This window comes from Excalfactoria chinensis, chromosome Z (genome assembly GCF_039878825.1).
Source record: "Excalfactoria chinensis isolate bCotChi1 chromosome Z, bCotChi1.hap2, whole genome shotgun sequence".
In the NCBI taxonomy this organism is placed as follows: Eukaryota; Metazoa; Chordata; class Aves; order Galliformes; family Phasianidae; genus Excalfactoria; species Excalfactoria chinensis.
The window spans coordinates 65,559,978-65,574,923 of NC_092857.1; positions in this window are offsets into that span (position 1 = coordinate 65,559,978).

The window sequence follows — 14,946 nt, forward strand, 5'->3', positions numbered from 1 at the left end:
GACATGGCACCACACACACAGACACACATCCCAGTGTCTGGATGCTTGCTGAACTTGCTCTCAGTTGCAGATCACTGCTGAGCTGTCAGCACACCACTGCCTGCACACTGGTCAGGTCTGAAATTCGTACCTGTGCGACGCTCGGGGTCTCATCACTCATCTGAAAGAGCAGAGGGAGCAGGACCCTGCACACGGTCTTCTTCATGCTTCCCTTCTTATGCCACACCACAGCGTCTATCACATCCTTGAAGAGGCAGATGGACCCTTCTCGCACTTCACATGATGCCTGAGGAAGAACAGGAAGACCTCAGACCACAGCAACACACTCTCACTGCCCATGGTGAGCATGAGTGTAGGCATGGCTGATGTGAAAGGAGGTGCTCTGGAGTCACATTCTGCACAAAGGTGCCGTGCATTTGTGCAAAGCAATGTAACAGGTTTCCAGCATGGTGTGCCTGTGCCTCAGAGTGCTCCCCCAGCCAGCCCACCAGGTCAAAGTGCAGCTGCCCTGGCACCTTGTGAGTGCTGGCAAGGAGGAGACAGGGGTGGCCTTTGGCAGTGCCTTTGGGGCACAAGCTGTCTGCTCAGCCTCCACATCCCTGCTCGTCCCTGGAGAGAATGCTTGGCACTGGTAGAAAAGGGAATGCTGGAGGTTCTGAAAGTAACCTTTGGCAGAAGGTGTTTTGCTCAGGTGCCAAGCTGAGACCCAGCACCAGGGCGTGATATCACCAAGAACAACCAAGCTGCACTGCCAGGGACAAGGCCTGCTGGGCTGCAGAGCCCACAAGACATCTCATTCCTGAGAGCCCAGAGACGGAAAGAAAGGAGAAGGCACTGCTGTCACCAACCATCCGCAGAGCTCAGCCTCCCACAACAGACATACATGATTAAAGAGAGGCAGGATCTTCTCAGCCAGCTCCATAGCAAAGCGACTGACGTGCCTCTTCCTCAGATGGCGCACTGCGTTTCTGAAGACACTCAGCACCTTCAGAGTAATGGCTGTGTTGGCAAACTGCAGAGTCTCCAGGACGCCTGGAAGCAGGGCCCGTATTTCTCTTGCCTGTACAAAACACACAATTTCCATCAGGAGGACAGTGGCCACCCTCAACTAAAAGCTCAGATTGCAGAGCAGCAGCCACACGCCTCGATTGCTGGCAGCTGCCACAGGAATGGAAGCTGTAGATTCCAGGCAGGTGGTGGCCAAGGGTGCCAAGGATGGGGAAGGCAGGAGAAGGAGGGCAAGTGAACAAGGACTCCATGCTCAGCCACCCCCTTTTCCTACAGGCCCCCAGGTAACCCATCTGGAAAGCTTCTAGAAATCTCAGCCACCAGGCCCCACCACGACCATCACCCCAACTCCCGAGTGTCAGGCAAGGCCAAGGCACAGTGTTGCCCACCGCCCCAGTGCCAGGCTGCCAACAGAAGGGCTTTATTTGACAAGGTCCTGCTCACCATCTCAGGTCTATCAGACAGCAGTACGAGGCCTCTGAGCGCCAGCCAGAGTATTGGCAGGCTTTCAACCTTCAGAAGCCTCTGGAGCAGTGCTGGCTTACACAGCTCCTTCAGGTTCTCTTCAGTGGGAGGCATCACCTGAAACGAACAAATGAACACAGCTGTGAGAGGCAGGCAGAGGCAGCAGCATTTCCTGCACCCTGCAGCTCCTGGCTGCTCTGGCAGCTCAGGGCAGGGCACTGGGGAGACATAGCCTGGCCTGAGGTAGCAGTGCCTTTGGGGGGCCCTACCGTCCCTCTGCGCCCAGGCCTAGCATTATTCAGGATGGCTTTCTAGCCTGCTCCTCCTGCCCTCTGAGCTTCTGGAGCCTCTGAGGAGTGCTTGACCAGCAGGAGCTGGCACAAAAGAGACACCAGCCATGGGTGGCCACGGGCAGTCAAGCCTGCTTCGCCTGCATGGAGGCTGCGGCTCTCCCAGGCCCCAGCCATGGCTCTGACTCTGCAACAGCCCTGCCTCAGGTTTCTGGTCTGGGGAGCAAGGCAGGGGGAGGCAGGGAGCCTCTGGGAGAGAGTGCCCTGAAGGAGAGCACGGTGCCTTGTCCAGTAACTCACAGTAAAGCGAAGGAGGCCCAGCTCCGCTGTGGTGACATTAAGTCTCTCACACAGCTTTTGGTCCCAGAGATCATTCCTCAGTTTATCCAAGATCCTCTCTGAAGTTTCCAGCAGGAGAAGCACACTGTTCCACATGTTCTGGGTAGTGCTATAAATGGAGAGCAATGCTGTGTCAGCAGGACTGCCCTAGCCTCAGCACCATGGCTCAGGCTGGTCCACTAGGCCCCAGGCTGTGCTGCAGCCCTGGCCCTGCTGCCCCACATGCTTAGGGGGACCTGGAGGCCTGGCCTGGGCAAGTAGAAGGCGCTGAGATGGCCTTCCCCGAGGGGCAGGGCAGGAGCCTGACGGGGGGCTCTGGGCTGCCATGGTTGGTATTGGCTGCTGCAGCCCTGAGCGGCCCACCATCACTGGAAAGCACAGTGGGATGGAGGGCCTGCTCCTTGCGATGTCCTGCAGCTTTCCTTGGCTCTGGCAGCCGGACCATCTCTGAGCCCTGCTCTTCTCATGGAACAAACATGAGGGTTGTCAGGGCTGGTACCTGTCACTGTGTGGTAGTTGTGTCAATATGCTTGTTAACACATCCCTGGGAAACCAGCATGCCAGCACGTCAAGCACCGACAGGAAGATTGCCTGATCTGATGTGCTGTCGTTTTTCAGCTTTCTCTGGATGTACACCAGAATCTCTGGCACCTGTTTGGAGGAGAAAGAAAATGCTACTGCTGCTGTACTGCAGCCATTTGCCCTGCTGCCACTGAGATTACTACTCTTCCCAGTGCTCTGTGCTGGCTTAAACTGGCTACGGATGCCCAAGAGCATCTGACTGCTTACATCTCTCAGCCAGGTTACAGGGTCTTTCAAAACCAAATCCAGTAGAATGCTGGCATACTCCTTGTCCTCAGTGCTGCAGTCAGCAATACTCTTTTCAAGGGTCTTGAAGACGATGCCTGTAGTCACAGGAGCTTCAAGGAGTTTTCTAGGCAGCTATGGTAGGAAGGAAAAAAGGAAAGACAAGTCAAACTTCATTTGAGAACACGGTCTGGAGCAGGAAGACCAGAGGAAAAATGCAAAAGAAGACACTTGCTTCAGGGCGGAAGCATGCCGAGGGCTCCTACCTGTGCACAAGTTTGTCTCACAGGTACCCCTGAGCTGCAGAGGCAGCTCTGGGATGCAAAAACTGGGAGAGACTGGCTGGAAAGCTGATGTCTCCTTACCTCCTCCAAGGAATTGCTGGCCATGAAACCACAAAGCATCCAGATCCGCTCCACAGCCCTGTCACGCACAGTTTTGGTATCATCGAAGGTGAAGGGCAGCAGCACCTGTGAGGAGAGGAGCTGCTGGTTAGCCTCAGAGCTGCTGATGCCCACTCCAGGAGAAGCAGGTCTGCTGAGCTCCTAGCTGGAATCACAGCATCCATCCAGACTTCCCCTGAGCTTAAGCCAAGCCCATCATGGGGCCACTGCCACTGGGGTCCCTTGCCGGCTCCAACTGCTGCCAGTGCCATTTCCATGGAGCGGGATAAAATTCTACTACAAGGGAGCTCTGGGGGCAAAGCTTTACAACAGACAGACCTCGAAGATTTTATACAGCCAACTTTTGATATTGTCGGTGGGACAGTTGTCCAGCATAACCTGCAGCATGTTGTCCAGAGCATTGATGGTCTGTAAAGAGAACAGTGGGTTGTGGAAGCCTTTCAGGGTTCCCTTTCACACCCAGGAGACTGCTGTGAATCCCTCGAGCTGCCAAGGAAGGATACCCACAGGTCTGTGCACAGGGAGATCCTGGGGTTGCAAATCTGCTTTGCGCAGACAAGGCTACAAGCACAGGGTGTTGCCAGGCCCAAGGCAAGAGAAAGAGGGAAAGGATGAGGGAAAACGTGGCTGAGAGACTGCCAGGCAAGGACTTTTCTCAGCCTCTGGATACAAATAAACCAGGGAGCAGCTCAGAGACCTGAGGTTCAGCAGTTCACCTGGCACTTACATGGTTGTAGAGGCAAATATTCAAGACCCTTGTTGGAGGAAGGTTGAAGATGATCTTGCAGCACACTTTTAAGAGACTTAACATTTCTTCCTCCGAAATTGCATCCACTTTGCTGCAAATAGAGAGACATTGATGCTAGGAGCAGTGCCTTGGTGCTGAGGCAGGGGTGGAACAGGTCCTCCCCTGGGCAGGGCTCCCTGAGAGGGATGGGGAGCCCTGCCAGGAGGCGCCTCCTCCCCCACAGGGCTGCTCTGGGTCAGAGGACAGTCCTGATGCCACCAGCTTTGGGGCGAGAGCCAAGACTTAGCGGGGAGCTGCGTCAGGGCCACCAGGATGGTGCCCGGGGGATGTGCTGGCAAAACCAGGGTCTGAGCAGGTACCTCAAGGCAGCAATAGTGTTCATGCAGTGGTATCTCAGTGCAGTGCTCAGCTGGTCCCTGGGCTCCTCACACAACAGACCCTGCAAAGCACATTCAGGATGGCACCTGGCAGCTGCCAGCACCCAGCAACAGCAAACCTGCCACCCACCGGTAGGGCCTGAGTCGCCCCAGTGGCCCTCGACAAGCACTGGCACACTGGTGCTGCTGTCCACCTCCACTGCTGAGGTCTCAGCAGCACCCAGAGTCCCATCTGGGGCAGTCTGGTGTCTCTGCATGATTTCCCTGCCTCCCTCTCCCCCTGTCCTGTCCTTCCCACAGGGCGCAGGTACCTGGGTACCATGTCCCCTCACCTCAATCTTCTGTGTCACATCGTTTAGAAAGCAGAAGATATCCAGGCACACTGCGAGGCCCATCTTTCCAGCACTGCTGCACAGTAAGCAAATGCAGTTCAGGAACTGCATCTTCTGCACCAGAGTCTGGCAAGCACAAAGAGACCGAGGAGTGTGAGTGGGGAGACCAGGCGTTGTGGGGTGTGGAGCAGCGCAGGACAGCTGCAGGACAGCTGCAGCTCTGCCCAGCCAGCAGCCTGAAGGCAGAGCCAGAGGGACCATCTGGAGATGAAGGCACAGCCAAGATGGAGATGGCTGCTCTTACCTTTTCCTTGCTGCTGCCATAGGCTTCGATGCATATTACAGCCTCCTCTTCCATTTCATACAGAGGCAGCCAGTCAGCATCTGACCAAGGGGACAGAGCAGTGCTATAGAGGAGCCAAAGGCAGGTGCGAGCAGAGGAAGGAGCCCTGTCCTGGGCTCGCTCCTCTGGCACAGTCTGCCCGTGCCTGTCAGGACAAGGAGCCCTGGTGTCAAGCAGGGGGCACTCGCTGCCCCTGCTCTGCCCACCCCGCTGGGGACTCTCATTCACCAGCATGCAGAGGCTTCACCTCAGTCAACTCGTAGGGCTCCGGTGGAGATTTTTTCTCCTGGGGAGCCCCACGCTCCTCCCAGGCCACCTTGGGGCGCTTAGGAGGTTTCCTCTCCATTCTGTGGAATGAAGGCTTGTGGGTGGGGATGGGGCAGCCGCGGGGCTGCCAAGGGAAATGCGAAACGACTGGGGCTGCGCTCAAGGGCTCTTCACCAGACCCGCACACTCCTGCCCTGTCTCCTCGCTGTCCTGACGGACACTGCAGGCCGCCTGCTGTTGCTGCCAGCTATGCCTGGGTGTCACAGAGATGGGTCACAAGGGGCCCCACTGTGACCCGCTGGGTTCCAGAACCCAGTTGGAATGGAGCAGACCAAACTCCTCAGTGGGAGGGATGTGTGTGCCTGCTTGCCCAGATAGCTTTGGAAGTGGGCCTGAGAGCAGCTGGACTGCTCAACCTCCTGTGCTTCTGCTGTGAGGCCGAAGGTGGCCACAGCAGGACAAAGGAGGCAGACGAAGACTCGCTGTCAGCTCTGCAGCTGATTTGCTCACAGGCTTGTGAGCTCCAAGGCTTTTCTTGGAAAGCTTGATAACTACAGTTAAGTCTGCTTGCTTTCACGTCCTTACAAAAGAACATGAAATGGATGAGCATCTGCTTCTTTTTTTGGCTGCTGATGTTGCTTTTACTCCAAGGGCAAATGATACTGACTTTGCTGGTGATCTTCTCCACTCTATTGCTGTGGGTTTTTAAAATCATTATTTTTTTCGTTTCAAAAAAGTGCAACTTTGGCACTGTTTTCCCATTTCCAACAATCCAGTGAAATCCCGGTCTCATTCTGATGACAATAAGATGAACCATATTGCATTTTGAAGAGGACAAAACTTGCTTGCTGCGTCCATGGTTCTTGTGCACAGGGACCCTAACAGCAATTCAGTTCATAGGAGAAATTTCCTCTTCTCTCCATGCCCTCCTTCATCTTCCATTATTTTGTTGTTGCGTTGCTGTTATTAGTGGTAATAGAAACAGTAGTATCGTTGTTATTGTAAGAGTCAAATGTCATCAAAGAAAGTTTGCAGAGTCATTTCTAATCTGGTTTTGAAATGCAAACTCGAAAGCAAAGATCTTGAAGTCTGGATTCCTGGGTCTCTGCGACATAGGAAAAGAAAATATGGTTTTTTTTGTCTTTTTCCACGTGACACTTACTTATGGCCAGGAACACAGCACTATAAGCAAGCAGGAGCTTTGCTGCCCAGCATTTCAGCTTTGCAAAAGCTAGGAAACCCATAACTTTTCTGCTTGCTTAAATAGTTTCAAGAACTCATGATTTCCAATTATGTCAGGAAAATCGTTATATGTTCTGAATCTGCGTGCATGCGTGCTGCTCTCTAATGGTCATGGGCAGATGTCTTCTCCAGGTCTTCCTTGTAAAGGCTTTCTGGTGTGCTTTTCGCCTTAATCAGTCACTTAACTACAGACCCAGTTGTAATCAGCTTCGTTCCTGTTTTTTGTTTCAAGATGTCTGTGCTCCTAGGCTCCTTCCATTGTTTATGGCATCCATATTGCATGACAGGAATACGTGTCCTAGCAACGTTACTGTACAAGTGTCCTAGCAACGTTACTGTACAGGAATTATCCTTCAGAAGGCTATGAAGGACAAACAGGAAAGTGCCCTGAGCCTGCTCCATGCCGATTGCTCCTGCTGCCTTTGATATCTCAGCTTCTGAATTGTCTCAGATGCCAGGGAACGGACTGACAGATGGGTGTCACCTTCCAAAGGCTGAAGGGCTGCAACAGAAGGAAACAGAGCAGTGATTGAACCCACTGACTTGCAGAGAGCCACCAGCTTCCCCTCCGGCCCATGCCAGCCCCACTCATTGCTTTTCTTGGCCAGGAGGAGCACGTGAGACTGAGGGGTCAGCCGGAAGACACTGCTCAGGATTGCCAGGAATGCTCCTCTGCCCCTGCAGCATTTCCTTGCAGCAGGGCAAAGCACAGCTGCATGCTGCCCAGGCTCTGCTCCCAGCCCCAACACACACAGCACTGCCCTCACTCACCACTGCAGAGTTTATTCAGCATCTCCTCACTCTGTTTCCTGGAGCTCTGCACAGTCAGCCCTAGGGAAAGAGCTCCGTCAGACACCCACTCCCCAACACGCTGCCAGGAGCACAGAGCCCGGCCCCAGCAGCCCAGCTGCTTCCCCTTCCGTGCTGCCGCCCGAGGGGGACCTGAGCAAGGCACCCACCGGAGCTACCAGCATGGGCAGGGTGTACCTGGGGGCTTCAGGGCTGTGCCTTCCTGCCAGGGCAGGGCCCAAAGAGGGAAGCAGGGGTTGGGCTCACCAATGAATCTGACAGCCTGGAATCGCAAGGAAGCCTGAGAATCCTCCAGGTGTAGCAGGCTCTGCTGCAGGTAGCCTTCCACTCTCTTTCTGTCCTGCTTCAGCTGAAGAAGAGAAGAGCATGGGGTTTGCAGAGTGCCCACAGATGCTGGTGCAACCCCTCCTCCAGCATCTCCTTTCCCTAGCAAAAAGGTGGGGGCTGTGTGATTGTCCTCACCAAACACTCCATGATCCCCACTGTGTTCTTCTCACGGGCCTGCTGCTTGAGCTCCTTCCAGTTCAGGAACTTTGCACAGGACACAAGGGCTTCCCCAGATGCCTACAGAACAACAGATGCAGGGACATGGCACCACACACACAGACACACATCCCAGTGTCTGGATGCTTGCTGAACTTGCTCTCAGTTGCAGATCACTGCTGAGCTGTCAGCACACCACTGCCTGCACACTGGTCAGGTCTGAAATTCGTACCTGTGCGACGCTCGGGGTCTCATCACTCATCTGAAAGAGCAGAGGGAGCAGGACCCTGCACACGGTCTTCTTCATGCTTCCCTTCTTATGCCACACCACAGCGTCTATCACATCCTTGAAGAGGCAGATGGACCCTTCTCGCACTTCACATGATGCCTGAGGAAGAACAGGAAGACCTCAGACCACAGCAACACACTCTCACTGCCCATGGTGAGCATGAGTGTAGGCATGGCTGATGTGAAAGGAGGTGCTCTGGAGTCACATTCTGCACAAAGGTGCCGTGCATTTGTGCAAAGCAATGTAACAGGTTTCCAGCATTATGTGCCTGTGCCTCAGAGTGCTCCCCCAGCCAGCCCACCAGGTCAAAGTGCAGCTGCCCTGGCACCTTGTGAGTGCTGGCAAGGAGGAGACAGGGGTGGCCTTTGGCAGTGCCTTTGGGGCACAAGCTGTCTGCTCAGCCTCCACATCCCTGCTCGTCCCTGGAGAGAATGCTTGGCACTGGTAGAAAAGGGAATGCTGGAGGTTCTGAAAGTAACCTTTGGCAGAAGGTGTTTTGCTCAGGTGCCAAGCTGAGACCCAGCACCAGGGCGTGACATCACCAAGAACAACCAAGCTGCACTGCCAGGGACAAGGCCTGCTGGGCTGCAGAGCCCACAAGACATCTCATTCCTGAGAGCCCAGAGACGGAAAGAAAGGAGAAGGCACTGCTGTCACCAACCATCCGCAGAGCTCAGCCTCCCACGACAGACTTACATGATTAAAGAGAGGCAGGATCTTCTCAGCCAGCTCCATAGCAAAGCGACTGACGTGCCTCTTCCTCAGATGGCGCACTGCGTTTCTGAAGACACTCAGCACCTTCAGAGTAATGGCTGTGTTGGCAAACTGCAGAGTCTCCATGACGCCTGGAAGCAGGGCCCGTATTTCTCTTGCCTGTACAAAACACACGATTTCCATCAGGAGGACAGTGGCCACCCTGAACTAAAAGCTCAGATTGCAGAGCAGCAGCCACACGCCTCGATTGCTGGCAGCTGCCACAGGAATGGAAGCTGTAGATTCCAGGCAGGTGGTGGCCAAGGGTGCCAAGGATGGGGAAGGCAGGAGAAGGAGGGCAAGTGAACAAGGACTCCATGCTCAGCCACCCCCTTTTCCTACAGGCCCCCAGGTAACCCATCTGGAAAGCTTCTAGAAATCTCAGCCGCCAGGCCCCACCACGACCATCACCCCAACTCCCGAGTGTCAGGCAAGGCCAAGGCACAGTGTTGCCCACCGCCCCAGCACCAGGCTGCCAACAGGAGGGCTTCGTTTGACAAGGTCCTGCTCACCGTCTCAGGTCTACCAGACAGCAGTACGAGGCCTCTGAGCGCCAGCCAGAGTATTGGCAGGCTTTCAACCTTCAGAAGCCTCTGGAGCAGTGCTGGCTTACACAGCTCCTTCAGGTTCTCTTCAGTGGGAGGCATCACCTGAAAGGAACAAATGAACACAGCAGTGAGAGGCAGGCAGAGGCAGCAGCATTTCCTGCACCCTGCAGCTCCTGGCTGCTCTGGCAGCTCAGGGCAGGGCACTGGGGAGACATAGCCTGGCCTGAGGTAGCAGTGCCTTTGGGGGGCCCTACCGTCCCTCTGCGCCCAGGCCTAGCATTATTCAGGATGGCTTTCTAGCCTGCTCCTCCTGCCCTCTGAGCTTCTGGAGCCTCTGAGGAGTGCTTGACCAGCAGGAGCTGGCACAAAAGAGACACCAGCCATGGGTGGCCACGGGCAGTCAAGCCTGCTTCGCCTGCATGGAGGCTGCGGCTCTCCCAGGCCCCAGCCATGGCTCTGACTCTGCAACAGCCCTGCCTCAGGTTTTCGGTCTGGGGAGCAAGGCAGGGGGAGGCAGGGAGCCTCTGGGAGAGAGTGCCCTGAAGGAGAGCACGGTGCCTTGTCCAGTAACTCACAGTAAAGCGAAGGAAGCCCAGCTCCGCTGTGGTGACATTAAGTCTCTCACACAGCTTTTGGTCCCAGAGATCATTCCTCAGTTTATCCAAGATCCTCTCTGAAGTTTCCAGCAGGAGAAGCACACTGTTCCACATGTTCTGGGTAGTGCTATAAATGGAGAGCAATGCTGTGTCAGCAGGACTGCCCTAGCCACAGCACCATGGCTCAGGCTGGTCCACTAGGCCCCAGGCTGTGCTGCAGCCCTGGCCCTGCTGCCCCACATGCTTAGGGGGACCTGGAGGCCTGGCCTGGGCAAGTAGAAGGCGCTGAGATGGCCTTCCCCGAGGGGCAGGGCAGGAGCCTGACGGGGGGCTCTGGGCTGCCATAGTTGGTATTGGCTGCTGCAGCCCTGAGCGGCCCACCATCACTGGAAAGCACAGTGGGATGGAGGGCCTGCTCCTCAGGATGTCCTGCAGCTTTGCTTGGCTCTGGCAACCAGACCGTTTCTGAGCCCTGTTCTTCACATGGAACAAACGTGTGGGGCTGTCTGGGCTGATACCTGTCAGTCTGTGGAAGGTCATTCAACACACTCGTCAGCACATCCATGGGAAACTGGCTGGTCAGAACCTCAAGCAGTGAGAGGGGTGTCTTTTCAAGTGGTATGCTTTTCCTTTCCAGGCTTCTATGGATGCATCCCACAGTCTCTGGCACCTGTTGCAAGAACACAGGGAGAATGCTGCTGTCACTGCTGCCATTTGCCCCCCAGCCACTGCTACTGTCCTTCCCATTTCTCTATACTTGTTTAAAATGGTTTCAGATGCTAAACTGCATTGGAGAACAGGTTCTAACATCAGAATGGCTGATGCAAGTGTAGTTGCTTCAGGATCCCATTCTGCACAAAACCACTGTGCGGTTGTGCAAAGCAATGCAACAGGTTTCCAGCACAGCATGCCTGTGACTCTGATGAGACAGGGCTGGCCCTCAGCAATGCCTCCAGGTCACATGCTGCCTGCTTGGCCTCCACTGTCGCACCTGGAGAGAATGCCTGGTGCTGGTAGAAAAGGGAGCACGGGAGGTTCTGAATGTAACCCTTGGCAGAAGATGCTTTGCACAGAGGCCAGGCTGGGCCCCAGCACAGAGGCCTCACATCACCAAGAACCACCAAGTTGTCAGGGACAAAGTATGCTCCTCCTGCAGTCAGACCATCACAGCCTCTTGCTCTCATGCCTTTGAGGAGCAATTGACCTTTGAGGAGCAGGCACAAAAATGGCACCAGATGTGGGTGGCTAGAGGTACTTCCCCTGCCTGGCCCTTCAGCCTGTGTAGCCAGTAGGGGAGGCTGTGCCTCTCCCTAGCCCAAGACACAGCCCCAACTCTACCACTGCCCTGCCCCAAGGTTCCAGTCTGGGGAGCAAGGCAGGGGGAGGCAGGTTGCTGGGAAGAGAATGTCCTGGAGGAGAGAGCACGGTGGCTTGTCTGGTAACTCACAGTCAGGTGAAGGAGGCCAGACTGCATTGTGCTGATCCTGTACATCTCTTTGTCCTGGAGAATGCTGCACAGTTCTCCCAGGATTTTTTCTGAAGATTCCGGCAGGGAAAGCACCATCTTCCAGACCTCCACAGTAGCACTGCAAACAGAGAGCAATGTTCTGTCAGCAGGGCTGCCTCACCACGGCTCAGGCAGGCCCAGTAAGCCCCAAGCTGTGCTGCATCCCTTGCTCCGCCACCCCGTGTGCTTGGGAGGCCTGGCCTGTGCAAGCAGTAGAGGCTGAGATGGCCTTCCCCAAGGGGCAGAGCAGGAGCCTGATGGGGGGCTCTGGGATGCTATGGTCAGCGTTGGCCGCTGCAGCCCTGAGCAGCCCACCATCACTGGAAAGCACAGTGGGATGGAGGGCTTGCTCCTTGCGATGTCCTGCAGCTTTCCTTGGCTCTGGCAGCAGGACCATCTCTGAGCCCTGCTCTTCTCATGGAACAAACATGAGGGTTGTCAGGGCTGGTACCTGTCACTGTGTGGTAGTTGTGTCAATATGCTTGTTAACACATCCCTGGGAAACCAGCATGCCAGCACGTCAAGCACCGACAGGAAGATTGCCTGATCTGATGTGCTGTCGTTTTTCAGCTTTCTCTGGATGTACACCAGAATCTCTGGCACCTGTTTGGAGGAGAAAGAAAATGCTACTGCTGCTGTACTGCAGCCATTTGCCCTGCTGCCACTGAGATTACTACTCTTCCCAGTGCTCTGTGCTGGCTTAAACTGGCTACGGATGCCCAAGAGCATCTGACTGCTTACATCTCTCAGCCAGGTTACAGGGTCTTTCAAAACCAAATCCAGTAGAATGCTGGCATACTCCTTGTCCTCAGTGCTGCAGTCAGCAATACTCTTTTCAAGGGTCTTGAAGACGATGCCTGTAGTCACAGGAGCTTCAAGGAGTTTTCTAGGCAGCTATGGTAGGAAGGAAAAAAGGAAAGACAAGTCAAACTTCATTTGAGAACACGGTCTGGAGCAGGAAGACCAGAGGAAAAATGCAAAAGAAGACACTTGCTTCAGGGCAGAAGCATGCCGAGGGCTCCTACCTGTGCACAAGTTTGTCTCACAGGTACCCCTGAGCTGCAGAGGCAGCTCTGGGATGCAAAAACTGGGAGAGACTGGCTGGAAAGCTGATGTCTCCTTACCTCCTCCAAGGAATTGCTGGCCATGAAACCACAAAGCATCCAGATCCGCTCCACAGCCCTGTCACGCACAGTTTTGGTATCATCGAAGGTGAAGGGCAGCAGCACCTGTGAGGAGAGGAGCTGCTGGTTAGCCTCAGAGCTGCTGATGCCCACTCCAGGAGAAGCAGGTCTGCTGAGCTCCTAGCTGGAATCACAGCATCCATCCAGACTTCCCCTGAGCTTAAGCCAAGCCCATCATGGGGCCACTGCCACTGGGGTCCCTTGCTGGCTCCAACTGCTGCCAGTGCCATTTCCATGGAGCGGGATAAAATTCTACTACAAGGGAGCTCTGGGGGCAAAGCTTTACAACAGACAGACCTCGAAGATTTTATACAGCCAACTTTTGATATTGTCGGTGGGACAGTTGTCCAGCATAACCTGCAGCATGTTGTCCAGAGCATTGATGGTCTGTAAAGAGAACAGTGGGTTGTGGAAGCCTTTCAGGGTTCCCTTTCACACCCAGGAGACTGCTGTGAATCCCTCGAGCTGCCAAGGAAGGATACCCACAGGTCTGTGCACAGGGAGATCCTGGGGTTGCAAATCTGCTTTGTGCAGACAAGGCTACAAGCACAGGGTGTTGCCAGGCCCAAGGCAAGAGAAAGAGGGAAAGGATGAGGGAAAACGTGGCTGAGAGACTGCCAGGCAAGGACTTTTCTCAGCCTCTGGATACAAATAAACCAGGGAGCAGCTCAGAGACCTGAGGTTCAGCAGTTCACCTGGTACTTACATGGTTGTAGAGGCAAATATTCAAGACCCTTGTTGGAGGAAGGTTGAAGATGATCTTGCAGCACACTTTTAAGAGACTTAACATTTCTTCCTCCGAAATTGCATCCACTTTGCTGCAAATAGAGAGACATTGATGCTAGGAGCAGTGCCTTGGTGCTGAGGCAGGGGTGGAACAGGTCCTCCCCTGGGCAGGGCTCCCTGAGAGGGATGGGGAGCCCTGCCAGGAGGCGCCTCCTCCCCCACAGGGCTGCTCTGGGTCAGAGGACAGTCCTGATGCCACCAGCTTTGGGGCGAGAGCCAAGACTTAGCGGGGAGCTGCGTCAGGGCCACCAGGATGGTGCCCGGGGGATGTGCTGGCAAAACCAGGGTCTGAGCAGGTACCTCAAGGCAGCAATAGTGTTCATGCAGTGGTATCTCAGTGCAGTGCTCAGCTGGTCCCTGGGCTCCTCACACAACAGACCCTGCAAAGCACATTCAGGATGGCACCTGGCAGCTGCCAGCACCCAGCAACAGCAAACCTGCCACCCACCGGTAGGGCCTGAGTCGCCCCAGTGGCCCTCGACAAGCACTGGCACACTGGTGCTGCTGTCCACCTCCACTGCTGAGGTCTCAGCAGCACCCAGAGTCCCATCTGGGGCAGTCTGGTGTCTCTGCATGATTTCCCTGCCTCCCTCTCCCCCTGTCCTGTCCTTCCCACAGGGCGCAGGTACCTGGGTACCATGTCCCCTCACCTCAATCTTCTGTGTCACATCGTTTAGAAAGCAGAAGATATCCAGGCACACTGCGAGGCCCATCTTTCCAGCACTGCTGCACAGTAAGCAAATGCAGTTCAGGAACTGCATCTTCTGCACCAGAGTCTGGCAAGCACAAAGAGACCGAGGAGTGTGAGTGGGGAGACCAGGCGTTGTGGGGTGTGGAGCAGCGCAGGACAGCTGCAGGACAGCTGCAGCTCTGCCCAGCCAGCAGCCTGAAGGCAGAGCCAGAGGGACCATCTGGAGATGAAGGCACAGCCAAGATGGAGATGGCTGCTCTTACCTTTTCCTTGCTGCTGCCATAGGCTTCGATGCATATTACAGCCTCCTCTTCCATTTCATACAGAGGCAGCCAGTCAGCATCTGACCAAGGGGACAGAGCAGTGCTATAGAGGAGCCAAAGGCAGGTGCGAGCAGAGGAAGGAGCCCTGTCCTGGGCTCGCTCCTCTGGCACAGTCTGCCCGTGCCTGTCAGGACAAGGGGCCCTGGTGTCAAGCAGGGGGCACTCGCTGCCCCTGCTCTGCCCACCCCGCTGGGGACTCTCACTCACCAGCATGCAGAGGCTTCACCTCAGTCAACTCGTAGGGCTCCGGTGGAGATTTTTTCTCCTGGGGAGCCCCACGCTCCTCCCAGGCCACCTTGGGGCGCTTAGGAGGTTTCCTCTCCATCCCGTGGGATGAAGGCTTGAGGGTGGGGA